The sequence below is a fragment of the Tamandua tetradactyla genome, chromosome 26 (genome assembly GCF_023851605.1).
Source record: "Tamandua tetradactyla isolate mTamTet1 chromosome 26, mTamTet1.pri, whole genome shotgun sequence".
Lineage (NCBI taxonomy): Eukaryota > Metazoa > Chordata > Mammalia > Pilosa > Myrmecophagidae > Tamandua > Tamandua tetradactyla.
The window spans coordinates 36,760,742-36,779,014 of record NC_135352.1 but is presented as its reverse complement, the minus strand read 5'-3'; the positions used below and the strand labels follow the sequence as shown (position 1 = coordinate 36,779,014).

At 36.5% G+C, this 18,273-nt stretch overlaps 1 non-coding gene across 1 annotated transcript; it reads left to right on the top strand.

Annotated features, from left to right (window-relative positions):
• The first annotated feature begins 17,008 nt into the window (after positions 1-17,008).
• Positions 17,009-17,115, top strand: LOC143670048 (small nucleolar RNA U13). Its single transcript, XR_013169230.1, has one exon. It is a non-coding gene; the product is annotated as a small nucleolar RNA U13 (small nucleolar RNA).
• The last annotated feature ends 1,158 nt before the right edge of the window (positions 17,116-18,273 follow it).

Sequence of the window (18,273 nt, the reverse complement as noted above, 5' to 3'; positions counted from 1 at the left end):
CTTAAAACTTAAAGAGGACAACCAGTTTAGAGCTTAGATTTGTCCAAAAGTAGTAGATCATGCTGGTGGCTTCTTTCTAACGCCTTTGTGATATGGATCCTACTATTACTACTATTTATTGAGAACTGTGGTCCAGCTTCTACTGACCAGGCACCATCTCACACACTGTCACAGCACTGTGAGAGAAGGACCATTGCCATTTTGCAAATAAGGAAAATGAAGCTTAGAAAGATTGTCATTTTCAAGGTCATTCAACCAATAAATGGCAGTCAGCATTTGCATCTTTGGCTGTTTACCTGAAGAGCAGTTGTTCTAAAAAACAAAGACAAAATCCCATGTTTGTGATCTGACACATTTTTTCTCTCATTGATTCTTTTAGCTAACATTTGTAGAATGCTTTTCATGTGCCGGGACCACATATTAGCTCATTAAAACCTCACAACTTATGAGTTAGGTATTATTTTAAATATGAGAAAACAGACACAAAGAGTAAGTAAGAGGTCCAGTGGTCATTGGGTCACCCGTGTATTCTACCTCTGCTGTTAGTTTATATGCCATACTGAAGGCGGATTGGCCCATCATGATCCTAGAGATCTAATTTCACATTATTGCTATATAACAAAAAATAAGCTATCTTTCAACTTTGGATTTTGTAGCATCATATAAAATCTAAAGGTCAAATGTGGATTATATTGAGCATAAATAAAGAACAATCCATAGCTTGCAGGGAATCACTTTTTAATTTTGATTATTTAATTGATGAAAGAATATATCTTTGATCAAAACATGGTGAAAACTGTTATTGCTAACGCTTTAGAGATTAGATTTTATTCTGTTTTAAGCTGTTCATGAAATTTAACAGTCTTGAGGTTTTGTAATCCTCAAATCGGCTTTAATTAATTTATCAAATCCTTTAAACAAAATTTGTTTCAGTGTTTTTCTGCACCAACCAAAACCAGAGCCCTGTTAGTTTTCTATGATCCTTAAATCAGGCTCGCTCGTATGATCATTAGATCATTAGATCACAGTATGCATGATCTGATTTATATATACTGCCTATCAAAAGGGGAAATTCTGGAATATACTATTTTCATGCACATTTTCCCCCAGTGGCAAGACAAACAGTGATCCCATAAATTTATATGATATATAACTATATATAAACAGGCATACCTACCTACATACATAAGATATAATCTACAAATGCACCAAGAGTAAAAATTGTTAGCTATACCCCACATAAGGATATACCCAATAAGCACTGATAAAAGCTGATACTTTTCTTTTAAAATGGAGATCACTTAGAGTTGTTTTTATTTTAGTACTCCAGATTAATCCACTCAATCATAAGAGTAAGTTTCTTGACATGTCTTTAAAAAAATCTCTGATTTAAATCTTGTGGTTATTTTAATCAGTATTTCCCTTATGTAAATCAGTGGAGAATGCTAAATTATATTTACATTCACATATATTGCATTACCTCTAAGAAAATTCTCACGAATGTTAAAAGAAAGACAAGTAAAATGGCAACATACAATTTATGTTATGCTAACATTGTATTCTACTGGTCAAAACTTAGAATTAAGCCCTTAAGAAATCCTATATTTAAAGTCATACAGCACTTTTCGTTAGTTGGTTAAACTTTTAAAAAGTAAGGCTTTTTCAGGTGAAGTATCCTTGTGATGGTTATTTTATGCGTCAACTTAACTAGGTTGTGGTGTCCAGTTGTTTGGCCAAACACTGGCCTAGATGTAGCTGTGGAGGTATTTCCTAGATGGGATTATCATGGATATACAGTTAACTTTAAATTAAGGAGATTTCTTCCCGTGAGGTGGGTAAGCCTCGTTTAATAAACTGGAGGCCTTAAGAACAAAGAAGTGAAGGTCCCAGAAAGAAGAATAATTTTTCCCTTAAGACTGCGCTGTCTACTCCTCTCTCAGTTTCCCATTTACTGCTGACTTCTATGGATTTTGGACTCAAGACATCGACATTCTCCCTGGAATTTCTAACCTGTGGCTTGTCCTCTGGAATTTGAACTTGCCAGCAACTATATTCTTAGGAGCCAGTTGCTTTAAATAAATTACACGCACACACACACACACACACACACACACACACTCTCTCTCTCTCTCTTTCTCTCTCTCTCTCTCTCTCTCTCTCTCTCTGGATTATCGCGGATGATCCCATCCTTGATCACGTGAATCATATTCTGTGAAGTTGGGGGACAATATTAACTATAACATCTGGAAGTGTTAGAAAAGAAGAACTGAGTAAATAGGACACAGAGCCATTAGGTAAGGGTCAGCTGGGGATATGAATTAGGGAGCTATTATTAAGATTGTCAGAAAAGTTTTCACCATAGAGATCTCATTAATTAAAGACTTCCGGTGAGGAGAGGGAGTGACTCATGCAAAGATCTGGGGAAGGGATATTCCAGAGCAAAAGCCCCGAGGAAGAAACAGATAATGTACTGGAAGAAAACAAGAAAGTCCATTTTGCCAGGAAGAAGGCGGGGAAAGAAGGGCAGAGGCCAGCAATGGTGGTTCTCAACCCTGGCTGCACATCAGAATTGCCAAGGAGTTCCAAAACTACCCAGATGCTGAGCGAGAACCACTGAGCAATTCAAATTTAATTTACCTGGGGTGGGGGGGGTTCCTCCTCAGGGGATTTTAAAAGTGTCTCGGAAGGAAGCGTTATCCCTACCAGTGAAAGGCACAATCAATGAGTTCTGCCTTCAGGTTTCTGGCTGCTTTACAAAGAAGAAATAACCAAGGAGAAATAATCCTTGTAAGAAGTGCTCTTGGGTCTTCAACTGAGAATCGTAGTTTTAATTTCACAAGTGACACAGGAATACATTCTCCTTGTAAAGATATTTAGGGGAAAAATGTAGATAAAGCCAAAGCCCTACTTCATTATCTTTAATCCTGGTTCCCTCTCAGAGGTAACCACTATTTTTAGTTGAATATATACCTTTTTTATCCTTATTTATGTCATTTATTTATTTTGTATATAGCTTTAATTGTATGCTTCTTCACATGTATATAGTTTTCTGCCGTAACTTGCTTTTTCATAAAATTGTTAATAGTTTTGAAATAATTCTATATTGGCATATATCAAGAATAATTTAGAGTATAAGATGTGTAAACTTAAATTTTAATAGGTAGTCCCAAATCACTCTCCAATTGATTGTACCAAATTATAGTCCTGTTGACCTTGGATGTTAATACTGGCTTCTCCATACCCTGGTAAAAAGTGGATATTATCATTCCTGGAAATGTTTGTGAATCTGACGTATTAAAAAAAAATTCTATCATAATTTAATTTTCATTTTCCTGACTCAGGATGTCCTTTTCTGTGAATTACACATTGACATACTTTACATCGTTACTGTTATGCTGTTTATCTTTTTCTAATTATTTTTTATTTCCTTATATATTATAAATGTAACCTCTAGTAGTTACATGTGTTGCAAGTCTTTCCTTTCAGTTCATCACTTCTTAACTTTAATTTATGGAGTTGTGTATCAGGCAGGATCAGTTATAACTTGGCACTGAGACCAGGCAGAGAAAGGTGTGGTGAGCTGTTTGGAGGTATTCGGATTACAGTCTTGTATAAAGTAAGAAGATAGGTAAATTAAAGCCAGTAGAATTATAATTTGTAAGATAAGATTTATTCTTTTTTCAATCATTTAAAATATCTTTTTTAATTAGAGAAGATGTAGGTTTGCAGAAAAGTCATGTGAAAAATATAGTGTTCCTATACCTTCCTACTGTGGATACTTTGTGCTAATGTGGTATCTTTACTAAGATTTGTTCTTTGTTCAACAGAAGTTAAATCTATTCTCAAAAAAATGTAAATCTTTGGCATTTGAGCAGATTAATGCATACTTCAAAGTCAAGGGAATGCACCTGCTGAGTTTAGGTGAACCAAGTCGTTTTTAAAAGGTTTAAACCAAAGAGGACTATGCATAAATCCTGAAAAAAATATTATAAAATAAATAGTATTTGATGAATCCTGATGATTTACTGCAATCTTCTGAACTGGATTATGATAATGAAAAGTTATTTTCATCTTGTGCTTAAGTGCCTTAATTTTAAAAAGTACCATTTTCACAGTTACAAAACTTCTAACCCTGCTAAAACAGTGCCTTTGTCAGGGCAGATTGCAAAGTGGCAACATTTTGCAAATCGTTAAAAACTTTAAGTAAAATGGAACAAAAAAGTTTTGAATTCAGCAAGTTATGAAGTACTAGATTCTAGGATGCAGTTTATGACATCCAGCTGGGGAACTGACTTTAAATAGTATGGCTGGAAAATAAATTTGCAATATTAACGAGTGTGGTTTTTGTTTCCAGTATTTCCTTCCTCCAATTAGCCCTTTCTCCACTGAATCACCCAGACCTGTTGAATTCACTTGCCTCAGGAAAGTGTTACAGAGAAAACAGAATTTAATTATTGGTTTTTAAACTTCAGAAGCCTAAATCTCAGGCCCTGAGATATTGATTTGAGAGAATTCTAATCTACTCCAGACTAGAACAAGTACTTGAAATTTGAGAGGTGGAGAGAAGGAAGGGAGGTGATGAAGAGGAAATACTGGAGGGGATTTGAAATTAGCCTCATGAAGTTGGAGAGCCTACTGAGTGGAGCAACATTTGGGGACCTCTGCCCCAAAAACCATTCCTTGTCAATGCTCAAGAACAGTCTGGAAACCAAGTCAGGACACTGAGGCCCCGGTACCCACACTTAGGCTTCACTGTCCTTTTGGTATGTTACCATGAAAGGAAAAGATTATTAAGAGTCCTTTGTCCAACCAACAAAGAAATAACCACTGTCAACATTCTTAAGTTTTCTATCCACATATCCAACCATTTCTACTGCAGATACAGATTTCAACGTTGTATATGAAAATGCTGAAATATTACTTTGCCTCTGTGATGGTTAGATTCAGGCGTCAACTTCACCAGGTGATGAGACCCCGTTGTTCGGTTTCTATGGACTTAAATCATCAATACGTGAAATTCATCTATGGCTGATTGCATTTGTGGTTGACTAAGGGGAGTGTCTTCCACAATGAGTGAGGTCTAATTTAAATCTAATAATTTGATTAGCTGGAGGCTTAAAAGAGGGAGGTCAGAAGAGAGCTCACAGCTCAGCACAACTCCTCTCAGCACTCTCAGCTCAGCACCAACATTTGGAAATGCAGAAAGGCGTGGCATCAGGCAAAGCTGTTGCAATCCAGAAGCCAGGAGAGAAGGCCAGCAGCTGTCCCATGTGCCTTTCCATGTAACAGAGAACCTTGATGAAAGCTCGCTGCCTTTTCCCTGAAGAACTATAAATTTTTAACTAAATAAATCCCTTCATTAGAAGTTGATCCATCTCTGTTGTGCTGCATTCTGGCAGCTTTAGCAAACTAAAACCGCCTCTAGTAAGCAATAATTTCAGCACTTTAAGCTTTTCAATAAGAAAGAAGATAGAAATAAATGGAGTACAAAAATTCAAAGGAAGACCAAAACAAAAAACAAAATGAAAAAAACCAGATCTAAGAGAAACAGGAGGAAGGAAATATTAAAGAAAAACTGAAACAAATTGGAGAAGTTTTCAAAGCAGAATTCATAAATCAATCCAAGTTCAAGTTTTTTGATAAAGCAAATCTGGAATATCTAAATAAGAAGTGAATTTTGAAAAAAACAAATAAGGAATATTTAATAAAGAAAAAAAAAGAACCAGAAATAAATTTTAAAATAAGATGACATAAAGCTAAATGAAATATATTTGAAAACCTTGATTCAACAGGTAATTTTAGGAGAAATTGGAAACTTGAGTCCAGACAAAGTAAAAATGTAAGTAAAATGACAACTGTGAAAGGAACTAAAAAATTGAGGGGGGGGGAAACCCTCAAAATTGGATCTATGGCTACTGGATTTAAAAGTAAATTCTTTCCAAATTTAAAGGAAACGAATGTCCATGTCATGTTATATAAGATTTACTTTAAAAACCTATTATTTTCTAACATAATTTACCTGAACCTATATCATTTAAAAATCTTTAGTCCGTACGGTTTTTTTTTTGTTTAAATATTATGTAAGTTTCCACCTTTATTGAATGGTATTCAATTTTGGATTTTACTATATTTATTTGACATTTTTTAATACAACAATATTTTTATAATAGTCATAAAAGTGTCCCCTCAACCGAAAAAGGGCTTTTTTATAATTGGAAAGAAATAGAGAGCTGCTTCTGCCCCCTATTACTCATCCTGATATTTTTTGTCCTTTCTCTTTTGAAACCACAGCGCAGGGCGGTGCAACAGCTGCTCGCCTGCAGTGCCCGAGACCAGGGTCTGATTCCCAGAGCCTGCTCACGCCAAAAAAAAAAAAAAAAAAAGCAAAAAAGCAAAAAGCAAAAGACCACAGCACGCTTATATTAATGTCATTAATCTTTATCATCCACTGTCTTGCCACCTTCCGGATTCTTCCTTTCCTTCTAAACAGAGTTGTCTTTTAAAGAAATTGAAAAAGAAACAATAATTTTTTTTCTTTGTCCACTTTTTGGCCTTTTCTGGTCTTTCCCTCCCTCTTGCATCTAGGTCCGTGTTTCCACCTGGCATCATCTCTCTTCAGTCTGAAAAAAACTTCTTTTAGCATTTCTGATAGTGGGGTCTGGTGCTTCTCTAAAAATGTTCTTTTATTAACCAGGGTGTTTTTCTTTGTTTGCTTGTTTTTACAAAACCCCTTCAATACTTTGTGGTGAGCCCCATGGAATCAAAATCATTGGAAGGGGGTAAACATCTCACCTCGAGGAATGACCCAGGGGGCAGAGACTGCTAGAGTGGCAGGAAGCACAAAGGGACCCACTGCAAACTGAGGGCACCGGGCGAGCCCCTAGTCCTGGGACCTGTGGATGCTAAAGGAGGAAATGTGGATATGGGGGACCTGGGTGCAGGTGCACAGGTGAAGGACACGAGTCGCAAAGCTGCTGGGGATCCTTCTTCTTTTCTTTTGCCTTTTTCATCTTCTGTTGTATTTCTCCAAGTCTCTCTGTTTGCAGCTGCAGCAGAAAGCCTGTCATGTCTGTGATTTCCCTTAACTAAGTCGCTCTACTTCTTCGTACTCTTCTTGTCGGTTCATACTGGTTGCTGTAGGTCTTGGTGACGGTGGCGCTTCCTTCTGTGATATCCCCTTGTTTATCACTCTGGTTTTGAAATCATTTTTCCTGCATACAGAATTTTGGGTTGACTTTTAAATTTTTAACCCTTAAGATGTTGTTCCATTGTCTTCTGGCCTCCATTGTTTCGGATGAGAAGTCAGTCATATGTATCGTGGTTCCCCTATTTGCAATATGTCTTTCTTTTCTTTGGGTGCCATTGAGGTATCTGTTTCTTTGAGTTTTATCCTGCTTGAGTCTCACTGAATTTCTTGAATTGTTTTTAAATCAATATTTTTTGTCAAATTTGGCAAACATTCACCATTATTATCTTCAGAATACATTTTTCTGACCTATTATCATTCTTCTTTCCATCTGAGATTTCAAGTATACATATGTTTGATATTGTTCCATGGGTAACTGAGGTCCTGTTCATTTTTCTTTTTGTTTTTTGAATTTGATCATTTTTATTGCTCTATCTTTAAGTTCATTAATCTTATCTTCTGTTATAATAGTCTTCTATTAAACTAATTCATAGAATTTTTCTTTTATGGTATTGTAAGTTTTAGCACTAAAATCACCATTTGGTTCTTTGTCGTAGTTTCCATCTCTCTTCTGAGATTCCATGTTCATAAGACCCTATTTTATGTTATGTCTTTGAACATACTTATAAAACTATTTTGAAGTACAACTGATAAATACATCTGGATGCTCTTGGCATTGGTTCTATTATTTGCTACTTTTCCTGACTATATTATACTTTCCTGTTTCATTTCCTTTCTTGCATTTTTTATTGTACACTGAATATTTTGCATGATATGTATAGAGAGTAGATTTTGTTGTTTTCCTTCGAAAATAAACTTTGAAATGCTTATTTTTGTTCTTGCAGGCAGATGAATTTCTGGCTGATTACCTGAACTTTTGTAGACTTGGTTTTAGACTTTTTTAGGATGGAAGTGTGGACTTTCTTAAGCTCTTCTTCCTTGGCAGCACTCAGCCTCTGTCTCCTCTGAATCTTGTTGACATATGGTTTTAGTATTTTTTAGGGCAGATTTAGAGTAGGCCTTATTCTTGGGCATGTTCTTTACTTCTAAAAAAGTGTGGCTTTTGTGGTATTTTAGTTGAAAGTAAGAGGCATTAACAAAGCCTTTCTACTTTTGCTGGCCAGACACCCCCCAATACTGCTTAACCTTTGGTATACCACTTTCAGCTCTATGGTAGCCACGTCTCTGTTGTCTTATGTTGCTTTGTTGTGTGCATTTTCAGCTTAGTCTTTGGACAAGGACTTGCAGGGAACTCTCATACGGACTTCTGAGGACCCTCTCTGTGTAATGCCCTGTCCTGCAGATTCCAGTTAATTTAGCAGTTCCAAACTCTGATATTTTTCTTTACTGGTCTGTGGTACCACCATGCTCTTCTTGGTCCTACATCCCTGCATTGGACATTGCACCTAGGCAGAAAACAGGGGTAATTGTTGAATTTACTTGATGGGTTTCCCTTCTTTCAGCAATTACAGCTGAAATTGCATACTGTTATCCAATGACAAAATAACTGCCTCATTTATTTTGTCTGGTTTTACGATTTGTTATAGCAGGAAAGCTAGTCTGGTATGAGTTACTCTATCAAGACCAGAAGTGGAAAGTCCTTGACACAGCTCCTTAATCTTTTATAACTTAAATATCTGGTTCATTCTTTTCTTCACCATCTTCTCCTCTCATCATTCTTGGTATCTTCAGTATCCATATATATTATCCAACCTAACTTCTTCATACTTTGACCTCAGATCTATGATCTTTTCTTCCACATCACCTTAGGGACCCACTCCCAGGATCCAATCCTAGATATTGTCAACACCAATAACTGAACAACTTAGAAACTCTTAATTTTAAACATCCCACTATCTATGTACCAATTACTATGCATTATTTTCCAGTTCCTTTCTTATTATACCCCAATATAGGTATAATAAGATTTCAATTCTTTGTCCCAACCATCATTTTAATCTCTTACTTCCCTGTTGCCATATCCTGGCTCCTTACTTGCTTAGATGTCATGATTTGAAATCTGTCACTCTCTCCATTGTTCTTAGCTGTCAAGTTCCCCAGTGAAAGAGTTAGTTGCCTGTTCTTTAATGTGGATACCTGGAGAAATGTACTCAATGTAGAAGAAAGAGCTACTGTAAAGACGATGAGGGAGGAAAAAATCAGGCGTTCAAGGAGCAACAAGGAGATCAGGTGTGGCAGAAACAGAGTAAGAAAGTGGAAGGTTAGGAGATGAAGTGATTTCAATGAAGGTGCAGGATGATGGCTAGAATAATAATTTCCATTTCCCGTTTTTGCAGAATAGTCAACTATGAAGTTTATTAGGGAGTGCTGCAGGCATACTCTGTCTAAATTTAAGTAAGATATTGATAAAAGCTCTAATTCTAATCTTGCAACCAAGCTATAGCCTGTTGGCTAAATATAGTCCACCACTGTTTTTGAAAATAGAGCTTTTAGAACCCAGACAAGTTCATTTGTTTATGTATCGCCTGTGGCTGTCTTTGTGCTACGATGGCAGAACGGAGTTGCCGCAACAGAGTTGAGAAGTTGCAGTGTCCTCAAACATTAACTATCATTCTTTAAAATAATCTAATATCTGGTCAATTTTTTAAATTATCAAATTTTCCCCATAATGTGTTTTAAAGTTTTTTTTAACCAGTGTCCAATTGAGTTTTTTTTTTATGATTTTTGGTCATTACATCTCTTTAGTCTCTTCTGATCTATTCTGGATCATTTCCTCCATTCCTTTTCATTCCTTTGTGACATTGATTTTTGGGGTGATTAGGACAATTTAAGATTGTCTAATTCATTCTTCCATCTGTGCCATTTTCTACCAACTGGGAGTTAGGTCTAAAAGCTTAGTTAGATTCAGGTGAAACATTTTGGTAAGAATACCTTAAATCAAATGATATCAGTAGACACTAATATCGAGTTTGCCAGTATGCAAAGACTGGCCACGTTTTAAAGGTGCGCACTAGACCTCACCATTGTAAAGTTATATCTTCCCCTTCGCAGTTAGTACATAATCTGTGAGGTGACACTTGGCACTGTGAGGTTATCCTCTTCCCAACATTCCCAACATAAGAATTTCAACATTCATTGTTTGGATCAATTTTTTTTTTTCTTTTTCAGTCTGGATATCATTATCAAAGTGAGAGAACCAGTGAATAAAATAAAAATCTTGGAGCTGTTTTTCTTTCTTTCCATTATCCATTGATATACCAACACCCACCTCAAGCAGGGTCTATCCCTTTTTTTCATTTGATTTTTCTTAGCATTTATTATTAGTAGTCTTCCCCAGCTGACATGAGGCTTCCACATTCATGATGTGTCAAAGTCAGCATCTTAATATGTCCTTGGCTATGTGTCCAAGCTTCCAGCTGTTTTACACACGTCCACTGCCATCTTGACTCACTGAGAAAATTCTCTGGAACCATGCATTTATTTCAGTTACTTCTCTCTTTTCTACTTTGGAATAATTTATTATCACCTAGACAATAACATTTCTAAAGATTTCCAATTATTTTCACCCATATTTCTTTTTTTTTTATTTAAGAAAACAGTGTACTTAGAACCACCAACAGTGGATATCTTAGTTAGCTTAACCATAGGCATATTTAACTAAAGTATCCATATGATCATTGTAAAGCCTGTGTTTGTTCAGTAAGTTTCAAAAACCAATTTAAAATTAAGGCAACAAGGAAAAAAATCTACATATTCAGATAGCAAATTTCTTAAATTCTCAGTATTAAACACTAACTTAGATATCATTTAATCAGCTGTCAAAATTGTGAATGTTCTCCAAATATCAAGTAGAAAGTTCTTACAAATATCTGCATTGCTATATTAATGACCTATATTACTGAATATTTTCCTGATTTCAGGAAAATACGGAGATGCAAATATTTTTACAATTAACATATGGAAATTTTAACCACCTAAAATGAATATCTAAGTTAATTTATTCATGGACATATTAAAAGCAATCTAAGTAATAATCATCCGTAAAACCTGTTTATACAGTATATTTCATAAACCAATTTAAAATTAAAACAAGGAAGAAAAAAATCTATAAATACAGATATCAGAGTTACTTGAATTGTAAATATTAAACAGTATTTTAAACACCATTTAACTGTCAAAACTGTGTCCGTTCTCAAAATATCAAGTAAAAAGTTATCACAAATTAATCCTTCTTTCCTAAGTGAGATCCAGAAAACGGCATCAAATATTTTTTCTTTGTATTTGAGGTCAGCCTCAAAGAGATATACAAAAACTTTCCCCATTTCTCTGATATGACTTAACTATTTTTTTCTCGCTATAACTTTTCCATTGCCAGTGCATTCCTCCCTGTTGGTTGGAATTAATTCTGGTATGACAATCTCCCTCCATGCTTCTGACTTCAGATCAATGAAAACATCAGCAAAGTCAGACCTTGACAGGTGTTCTACTTTGAGCTAATGAGACTGTCAGCACTCTGAATGGATGAATTTCCATCACTGCCATAGCTTAATTCTATGTGCTTTATTGTCTGCTTCTTCCTTCTTTTTTCTTCATGCAAATGTACTCTAACATTTTTCTTTCTCCTGTAATTTTATCACTTTCTAGGGGCATGTAAATATCGAAGATACTTTAACTATCCACTCATCATATCTGTTTATTTTGAAATTCCATACTCTTAAAACCATAAGATATCTTTTGAATTTAACATTTGGTGCACACAGTATATAGTGAAGCGCCAAAGAGATATTCCCTATACGGTACATTGCTGATAAAATTTCATTAATGCTATTATCTGACTGGAAAGCAATTTGGCTATATATATATATATGTATGTTCAAATATGCTTCATTTTCAGAATTTGTCTGAAGCAAATTGTGAGAGATGCAGATTGGGACTTATGTACAGGTATATGTTTCTTCAGTGTAATTTGTAATTATGAAATTATAACTTTAACACCCATGAGAAAAATTGCCTAAGTATACTGCAGACGTTTAACTTATGGCAAACTATTAAAAAAATAAAATAATATTTTTGCAAACTATTTTGCTATGATAAAACAACTCATTGCATAATGTTAAGTAAAAATGGGTGAATACGAAAGAACTCAAAATTATCTTAGTTTCAACTTTTCCTTGGTTACCTACCCTGTTGTACAATGTGTTGAAATAGAGAAACTTAATCAACCCATTCCTTAATTTAGAGAGCAGAATTATTGCAAAGGAGTTCATTTTCCGCTTTGCCATCAAGTTTCACGTTAGCTTGGTTGGAGTCCGGAAAAGAGGGCCTACCGAACTGCAGAGAGATCCTGCCTTACTCCAGGATCAAGAGAAATAATACAGCAGGAAGTGGAAGGAAAGGTTTACCCCCCTTTAACTTTACTGTGTGTCCTTGATGACCATCCAGTGGGTTAGAGTAGATGATCTTCTGGGCCATCTTATGAGTATAAACTTGTGGTACTATTAGAATACAGCTTGCATTTCAGATTTCAGTGTAGAGTTACGATCCATAGCTGCCAGGAAGTGTCGAGAGGGTTCCATGTATCTGAATCCGCTATGTCAAAAGAGACCCACAGTTATATGTGCTCCCAAAAAGGTTCCACAGATTCCTCTACTCCTGGTTACATGTCCACTTGGCCAGTTTTGGCATTTACCTTTGTATATCTGAGAAGAAAGTGGACCCTCATTTCCTTGACCTCCTTCAATAATGTTTCCCACCTTTTCTTTAGTCATCCATTTTACTTGTTATACCCTAGAATTTGTTATTACCAACATTTTTGCCCCCCCATTTCCATAATCTCAAGGTCAAATATCTCATTCTCCAAAAAACTATGTTTTACTGCTCCCGTTCATTTCCCCTAAACATCTAGGACACTTGTTTTAGTTTTCTTGGCTGCTCAAGCAACTACTACGCAATAGGTTGGCTTAAGCAATGGGAATTTAATGGCTCACAATTTTGAGGCTAGGAGAATTCCAAATCCATTCCAAATCATGGCCTCATCGAGACAACACTTTTTTTTTTTTTTTTTTTTCTTTTTCTGAAAACTGGTGGTCTGGAGCTGGTTTTTGGCAATATTGGTCCTTGGCTCCTCTGTCTCTTGACAATGCACCTGGCAGCCTCTCCTGGCCTCTCTCTTCTCTTCCGGGTTCCACTGAAATCAGATTCTCTCTGCTCCAGATGGCTTTCTGCTTCTCTGTCTGAATTTCATTCTGCTGATAAAGGACTCCAGTATTAGGATTAAGGCACACTCTGATTGAGTTGGGCCACACTTTAATGAAATAACTCATCAAAAGCTTCATACTCACAGGAATCTACTCATAGGAATGGATTAAGTTTAAGAACATGTTTTTCCGTGGTACATAGCTTCAAACAACCATAGACACTGCTGTTTTGAAATTGTTATGTACCACAGAAAAGCCATGTTCTTTTAATCCAATCTTGTGGGAGCAGATCTATTGTTTAGGGAGGACCTTTCAATTGGACTGTTTCCATGGAAATGTGCTCCTGCCTTTTAGGGTGGATCTTAATCTATTTAGCGAAGTCCTTTAAGAGAGCTACTTATGTTTGTTTCCCGGTGCCTGCCCACACAAAAAAGAGGAGAAAGAGCTGAGAGAGCTGAGTGAGCTACTCATGGACAAGAGGAGCCAGACAGAAATACCTCAGGCGCTAAGCAACAGCTCACAGGAATAGCCAGAACCTGGAGAGAGCCAAGGGAAGCTAAGAGATGAAATCCAGAGTTTGCCCCAGAGAAACTAAGTGAGATGTTTGGAGAGAAAGCCACTGGATTCAGAAGCTGGAAGCAACAAACTGGGAGCAAGGATCTAGATGCCAGCCATGTGCCTTCCCAGCTGACAGACGTGTCCGGGCTGTTGGCTGCCTTTCCTCTGAGAAGGTATCCTCTTTTTGGTGCCTTAATTTGGACATTTTCATAGCCTTAGAATTGTAATTTGTAACTCAGTAAGTCCCCTTTATAAAAGCCAATCCACTTCTGGCATACTGCAATCTAGAAGCTTTAGCAAACCAAAACAGACACCAACAACTCTTTAACAGCACAGAGACCTTTGACTCTACTACTTCTGTAGTGCTTGTCCAGAAATCCTCAAACTTCCTTTAAATCTTACTTTCTGAATACTGTGCCCTCATACCTATAAAGCTGACCATGGCTAAAGAGAAGCACCCAATCTTAATGACTTTTAGAAAATGTTAGTGACCACTGATTTCCAGCAGACTATTAGTGCTGCCAGGAAACATTATGTTTTACTAGTTCTTTTGTTCTCGCATTCTGCTAGGCCATTTTCTCACGACTTATCCTGTCCTCAGAACTCCCAAACCACCTCCCCAACTGTTATTTTCAACTAATGATCTTGTCCTTATTTCCGTGAGGAAACTGAAGCAATCAGAAGTGATCTCTCCCATGATGAGAACATGACAATTACTGTGCTAATTCTCTTCTCCCTTTGCAGAAAATCTCCTCAGAAGCATTGACTATACACTTCGTGCCCATTTTCTTTACAGCTTCTGTCCTTTGAATCAACTCCAATCTAGCTCTTGTCTCTATCCTGTATAGAAACAGCTCTTATTAAAGTTATCAGTAACTCTTGTATTGCCAAAACCAGCAGTCAATTCTCAATACTCAAATTACTCAACCTTATACGCAGCATCTGACGTCTCATATCCTTCTTAAAACTTCTTTCACTTGGCTTCTGGAACATCTCTCCATCTCAGTCCTCCTAACTCGTTGATTATTTTTTTTCAGTCTCATTTTCTCTTATCTTCATCTCAAGTTTTCTGGAATTCACAGGACTTAATCCTAGCATCTTTTCTCTATCTATCCTAACTTCCTAACTGGACTCCTCATTTGGTGCTAAATTTCCATCTTCAGCCTCTGCTGACCTCTTGTCTTATGTATCCAACTTCCTAATTGATGACTCTATCTGGATTTCTAATAGACTTCCCAAACTTAATATGTTCAAAATCAAACTCTTGATTTGCCTCCACCCTGCCCTAACCTGCTACTCTCACACCCCTTGCATTTTTTGAAAAGCATATTGATCTTCCATTTTCTGAAGGCAAAATTCTCAGACTTTTTTCCTTCTTTTTTTTTTTGTGAAAAAATAACATATATACAGAAAAGCTATAAATTTCAAAGCACAGCACCACAATTAGTTGTGGAACATATTTCATAACTTGACATGGGTTACAATTCCACAATTTTAGGTTTTTACTTCTAGCTTCTCAGAGTGATTCTTTACTTTCCCTCCCCTCACTCTTCACAACCAAACCATCAGTAAATTCTGAAAGCTCTTTCTTTAGCATCTGTCTAGACAAGTCTGACTACCTATTACTTCCGCTGCTGTAACTCTTTCCAAACTCACCATCAACACTTATTTGGACCTTTTACTCATTTTTTCCCCTGTTATCTCTGGATCTTCCCTTAGCCTCTTATAGTGTATTCTTCATACACAACCAGAGCAATCCTTTTAAAACATGTCTGATCATGTCACTACCCTGCAAAACAAAAAAGACTTCAAGGTTTTCCATCTCAATCAAAGTGAGCACTGAAGCCTTTATAATCACCCACAGTGCCCAGGGTGATATGGCCGTAGCTATCCGTCTGTCCTCTTTTCCTATCATCACCTCTTTACTCCAGCCATACGACCCTCTTTCCTGAGCACTGAATCTTCTAATCATACCGTGTCTCAGGAGAGCTATCCTGGTGTCTCTCAGACTTCTCAACCTAGCCCTTTCCCCATCTCCCCTTTCCCCACTCTCCTTTGTTTTTCTCCACAGCCCTTCTCAGAACATGAAAAATCATATATTATGCTTATTTGTCCATGGGGAGAGGAGTTGTATTTTGTTCAATGTTGTATCCTTAAGATCTAGAACAGTGCTTGGCATACAATAGGTGCTCAATAGGTTATTCTGTCAAGGTGAAAAGAAGGATACCTGAGAAACAGAGGATATTAAGATATTATTGATTTATCTTCTTTCAATTCATGCAACATTCTCAACCCAAATTATTAAAATCCCTTTTTTATATAAATTTCTTTCGTTCTTTGGATTCTGTGAATAAACCAAGTTCCCTTGGATAGCTGTAACTTTTTGAGGTCAAGTAATTAGTCAAGGACAGTGAAAAGGTCTAAAATAAAGAATTTCTCTAGTCTACCCAGTCCAAAATTCTTTGGAATTTGATATTTCTCTTTACTGATGACATTATCTTGAGACAAAGAATATAGTCCATTATGTTGATAGGCAAATTGAAAATAGGGGTTCCATTTATGAGGGTATAAAGTTAAATGTAACACTTATTACCTTGAAATGTAAGTGTCAGCTACCAGTTTCTCAATTTTACAAGATCTGTAGAAAAGAAACAGATGTTCTATTGCCTGTTCTGGTTAATTTCCCTTCTCTTTCCTTAGATGTTGTTAGCTGCTTCTCAGATTTATAGTTTATATCTTGGGAGAGATTAAACAAGTGAAGTAATTTTGTTGGAAAGCTCTTCAGTTAGTTTTCCAAGGTGATCAAAATATTGAAAGCATGGGTATTAATATTTTTAAGTAGTTATTTTAAAGAATAATTTTTCAAAGTGTTAGAAATGTGAGGAGAAATTGACCTGGTCTGAAGATCTGGGTTTGAGCTGACAGCTTGATTTTACTAGCAGTGCGAACTTGGGAATATTTCCTAAACATAAAGATTGTCAAGATCCTTATCTTAAAAAGTTGATAAAATTATACCAGTTTACAGAATTTTGAGGATTAAATGGGCTAATACACAAAGCACCATTACATACATTATCAATATTATTTATTAAAATATCAACTATGGGTCCTACTGTGTGGTTCATGAGTATGACAATTGAGTTTTCATGTGTTTGTGTGACATGTGCCTCCCTTAAATCTTGTTTATGACATCGGCACGTTACCTATCTGACCTGAAAAATGCATATAGATATATCAACTATGGATTGGCAATCACTAGCTGTTAGGGCTGAAAGGGACCTTTCAATTGCCTCATTTTATAGATGAAGAAGCAGAGATTCAAGAGAGCAACTTCACTCTGTTGTGTAGGAAAGGCCCAACCTGATTTACTTAATGTTCTAAGCACTGTACCAGGGCCTACGGACTGGCCAGGCATGGTCAGTTAGCCAAAAATGCACTTTACAGTTCAAATTAGTTGAAAAAAAAATCAAAAGGATACTCTTTCATGATACATGAAAATTAGTTGAAATTCAAATTCCAGTGATCATAAGTAAGGTTTTATTGGGACACAGCCATTCTCATTGGTTTATGTCTCACCTATAGCTGTTTGGGAACTGCAGTGGCAGAACTAAGTAGTTGAAGCAGAGACCAAATGGCCTATCAGCCTGAAACATTTGCCATCTGTCTCTTTACAGAAAACATTTGCTGACCCTGCAATACACCAGTTAACCTTTACTTTGATAACTGCTGACCACTCACCATCTGCAGTGGTTTGGAGCTCCATGTACCCAGAAAAATATGTTCTTGAATTTAATCCATTCCCACTGGAGTGAACCCATTAGGACATTTTAATGAGGTCACTTTAGTTAAGGTGTGGCCCAGCTTAATCAGGATGAGTCTTAATCCTGTTACTGGAGTCCTTTAATAAAGGGAATGAAATTCAGACAGATAAGGAAAAAAAGCCATGAGAAACAATAAGCTGAAATCCAACCAAACCTGGAAGGGAACAGAGAGGCCAGGAGAGGCCACCATCTGTACTGCCATATGACAGAGGAGTCCAGGACCTTGAAAGATAGCTGGCAGCGAGCTGCAGAATGCCAAGGTCTTCAGGGACAAAACATTTCCTTGATGAGGTCTTGATTTGGACTTTTTCCTGGCCTCAGAACCTTGAGCCATTGCATTACTTTTGTTTAAGCCACCCCTTTGTATGATATTTGCTTGAACAACCAAGGAAACTAAAACCCCCTCACAACAGCTGTAAAAAATGAGAGGATTACACATGCTCTTTATGTCTTACACCAGTCTTTTGAAGTAAATGGTAGTAATTAAAGCTATTTCAAACCAAAGCCTCAATAGATTAGTCTTGTCTGAGTGAAAATTAAAAGCAAATAT